The following is a 4,164-nucleotide window of genomic DNA, read 5'->3' as shown; positions in this document are numbered from 1 at the left end:
ACCCCCTTCCTGGAGCACACTCTCAAGCCTGGGGTACCACAGCCACCACTCAGACTCAGGTCTTTGTCTGGGTCCTGTGCTGCCCATCCCCTAGCAGGCTTAGTTTAAAGCCCAATGGAGCAGGTCAGCCAGTCTGGCTGAGAAGAGCCTCCTACCAAGGGGAGAAAGGTGCAGGCCATCTCTTCCCAGCAGCTCACTGCCTCCCTCGCCAAAGAGCAGGCTGTGGTCATGGAAGCCAAAGCCTTCCCTATGACACCAGTGCTGCAGTCTTCCCTGAGTCAGTCAGCTCGACTCCAGTCCCACTTTCTTTCTCTCTCTTGCAGGTACCAGCAGATCCTTTCTCTGTGGGACCTTCTCTCGGCCAGAGGACCTGTCCAATGAGTCTCTCCTTTCTCCCTCACTTCCTTGCTTAGCCAGTCACCATGGTTACCTTCACCCGGTTAGCCGGTCTTATCAGCAATCTGTTCCAGCACTGGGTTTGTCACTCCTGGTGTCCCTGCTGAATCTCTTCATGCCATGCCCCAAGGGGCAAAGGAAAACCCCCTGCCATGGACTTAAATAACTGCTGGCTCCTCATCAGTCAACAGTCACTCTGGGTGCAATCCCTGTCTCAACTGTGTCTACTAAGTAATTAACTTTGCCCTGTCTCTGACTGGACTCTCCCCCGCACACTCAATTTAGTAACATCAAAGAACAGAGCTGTCTTTACCCTGTTACACCCAGTAACAAAAAAGTGGAGCTTTAGGCATCTTACCAATTAAGCCCTTATAGCTCCTCCTGGTGGTGACAGGTGTCAGAAACCTGACCAGGGAAGCCATTCTCTATGGGCACCTGACCAGACAGCATGGGGACAGCTCACTTAGACCAGTTCATCTCCTGCTTCAGGTCTGCACTGTGGAAAACTAGGAACCTGCTCATAAACAGACACTCAGACCCTACAGTTGAGGACTGTATTAAAATGGGACTAAGTGAAATGTACTAGTAGTACAGAAAGACAGAAGAGGACGACAGGAAAGAAATGGCAGACCTCATCTGGTCGAGAGGGTCTGGCATAGACATTTTCAGGATTAGCATCTCTGAGGAGGGCAGCGGGTGGGGGTATGGGTATAGGGATAGGTGCGTGGTTGCGTGGTGAGAACTGTGTAACAGGTTTTTAGCATGCTTTGAACCATAAGGGCCATTTGGCAGAGTGTTGAAGGTGGCGTTTTTCATATATATATACTTATTTCTATATATAGAAATAAATATTTTTGCAAAGAAAAAAAAGTTGAGCCCTTTTAGCTAGAGTGGAAGAAGCTTTCACTTTGACCATAATGAACCTGTGTGTGTGTGTGTGTGTGTCTGTGTGTCTATGATTGGCTCACAGAGAAGATAAAGGATCTACTGCTGCTGACAGCTTCAGGAGAAACCTTTACTTCAAGCAGTCAAACTCTGTGTTTTCTGACCAGCAGGAACAGTTTTCCACTTTTTGGTATGCTTGTGGTTGGTGGTTTGCCTAAAGCGCATGGGTTAGGTACATACTACCCTCAATTAGTTGACTCCAGTATCTCTGTAGCCTCTAAGGCAAATGTTACATGTGCTCTATTGTGGCTGATGCAGTAGGTGCTGGTGGGCAAAAAGATTGAGAAAACCCAGTAAAAAACAAAGATAATCCAAGCACAGGATTGCCCACAGGAAATGAACCAACTCCTACCACATCTACCTGATGCATACCTGCTTGCATCTACTGATCCTGCTGATGAGTCACTTGGTACAATCAGGCCTGAACTCCTTTGGCTTCTCTCACCGAGATCAAGTGCCCACCAGGACGAGGTGTGACCTCATGCCCCAGGAACAGGTGATAGGGCATGAGGTCCAGGTTGGTGAATATCAGCTTGGAAGGAGAATGGAAGGCAGGGTTTATGATGCCCCAACTTGCTGCCAAACTGAGTCAGACTCATCCTTTCTTGCTGAATATTTTTCAGAAGCATATGTGTAAATCTGATGACCTACTTTGCCTTACTGGAGCTTCCTGTCAGGCTACTATATGTCAAACACCATGAAGGACTTACGCAAATGATGAGCTTATTGAATAGTAACCAAGGCATTTTCATTTGCAAACCACTGTTGAAGACCCAAAGCCAACACTGCAGACGGAGCTCAGCAGAAGTTTGCATGGTGTCACTATGACATGCATTGTTCTGTGCTGCACTGCAAGAACCCACCAAAGGAGGGAGAGAAATGGCTGGATGTTCCCCTACCCCAGCTGCATTAGCAGAGGTGCATACTAGTTTTTTCTGTACTCCTGATGCTTATACTGCAGTGTTGAGTCAGGAGCTCAATAAATCCAGCCTCATAACATAGGACCAGAAAGGTCATCCTGGGAAGCTGAGTCTTATCCCCTCTGTTACAAGCAACCATGCAATATGATACCTTTAATAAACTGACCAGGTTCCCCTTAAACTAATTTGGTTTTTGCTCCCTATTGAGAGGCTGTTCCAGAATATCACTCCTCTGCTTGTTAGAAACCCTTGTCCAATTTCCAGTCTATAAACTGAACCCCAAATCCTTCAGCCTCTCCCAATACTAACTTCTCTGCTGGTTGTCTCCACAGAAATGTCATCATGCTGATGGAAAATTAACTAGAAGGTCTGGGAACCAGCAATGGTGAGTGTGAATGACAGGGTAAGAAATCCATGGAAATCAGTGGGAGTCTTTCCATTAAGGTAAGGGGGCTGAGAATCAGAATCAAACCTTGAGACTTTTCTTTATCCCACAGCCTCAGTTATCCAGTATGTGGATATCATTCACTATGACATTGCCTGTCATTGCTGACTAGAAAGTGTGTGGAGTTGAATTAGACTTGGTGACCTGCTCCATTTTTAGAAACTTTGCTGCCATGCCTATGATGGTCAGGGGTGATTTCCCCTCCTGCCCCCTCCATTAACTGAGAATCATGTGGGCAAAGGTCCTCATAAAGATACAATTATATATCAGAAAGGACACCTTGCCAGCATAGTTTGTTTGCCCACTATCAGGGGTTGCCAGGGTAGGTCTACTAATGTATATTAACAACAGCCAACCCTTTCAAATATTCACCTCTTCATCTTTTCCTGGAATGCCGAAAAACTGTCACAACTTCTAGCTTTCAGAGAAACATGATCAGGGCTAGACAGGAGTTGCCAAATGTGAAGCTTAGAGACATTACAGGAAGTGGTGTTGGTGACGCAGTAGGTGATACTCTTCCCCTTGATTCAGCGCTGAGCTCAGTCCCCTGCAATGCTAAGAGATGCTGTACTCTAAGAGATGCTGTACTCAGGAAGGCATTATCTTTTTGAGCAGATATAAGCCAAAGTTCTGGCCAATGATCCCATGGCACTTGTAAGCCAAAGCAGTGGTGTTACCCGAGGTGTCCAATTGCTTAGGAAAACAATCTGTTTGTCAACTTCTCAAACAGAAACTAGGGGAACTCTAGCCCTGATATTGAAGTGCATGGTATTGGGTGCTTATATTTGCTTAGATGTTGAGGCTCTTGCTAGAAACAGGCAAAACCAACACTGAGTACGTCACAGTGTTAGAAAAAGAAACTTTTGATCAGATAGGGCATACCAGGAACTCAGTTGTTTTTGTTCATTTTTCTTCCCTGTAGCATTTTCAACTTTTCCTGCTTTGCATTTTTATAGTTCATTCATAGAATCATAGAATCACTGAGTTGGAAGGGACCTAGACAGATCATCTAGTCCGACCCCCTGCCATGGGCAGGAAGGAGCACTGGGGGTAGGAGGGGTCATTTTTTTCCTTTAACATAGATTTCATAGACATTAGGGGCTGGAAGGGATCGTGAAATCACTGAGTCCAGCTCCCTGCCAGAAGCAGGAAGTCTGCAGGGATCACATGATCCCAGCAAGATAAACTTCCAAACACCTTTTGAATGAATCCAGAGCAGGTGCTTGCTAGGGCTGTGCAAAGTTTCAGGTGGTGATTCAAGTCAGAGGGGCTGAATCTCCGAATCCAAATCAAATCAGGAAATCAATTTAAAGGTCTAAATCGATTCAAAGCTCTCCGAATCTTCGGAAAAGATTGAGAGAGCTTCCATGATTCCGACAGTCCCCAGTGGCTGTAGCAGGGAGTTGCAGCTGGACTCCAAGCTGGTAAGTACTAGGGGTGGGGAGGGGGGACTGGGGT

The 4,164-nt window shown here is 46.3% G+C and overlaps 1 long non-coding RNA gene across 1 annotated transcript in view; it reads right to left on the bottom strand.

Annotated features, from left to right (window-relative positions):
- Positions 1-295: 295 nt before the first annotated feature.
- LOC109313429 overlaps positions 296-4,164 on the bottom strand; it is a 7,264-nt gene continuing 3,395 nt past the window's right edge. Inside the window, exon 3 of the long non-coding RNA XR_002102047.1 lies at positions 296-370. This is a non-coding gene — a long non-coding RNA (uncharacterized LOC109313429). The remainder of the gene's footprint in view (positions 371-4,164) is intronic.

The sequence above is a fragment of the Crocodylus porosus genome, unplaced genomic scaffold (assembly GCF_001723895.1).
Source record: "Crocodylus porosus isolate Cpor-Errol unplaced genomic scaffold, CroPor_comp1, whole genome shotgun sequence".
NCBI classification, from domain to species: Eukaryota; Metazoa; Chordata; order Crocodylia; family Crocodylidae; genus Crocodylus; species Crocodylus porosus.
Note: the sequence above shows the minus strand (reverse complement) of the source record. Positions and strands in the feature narration are given on the sequence as shown.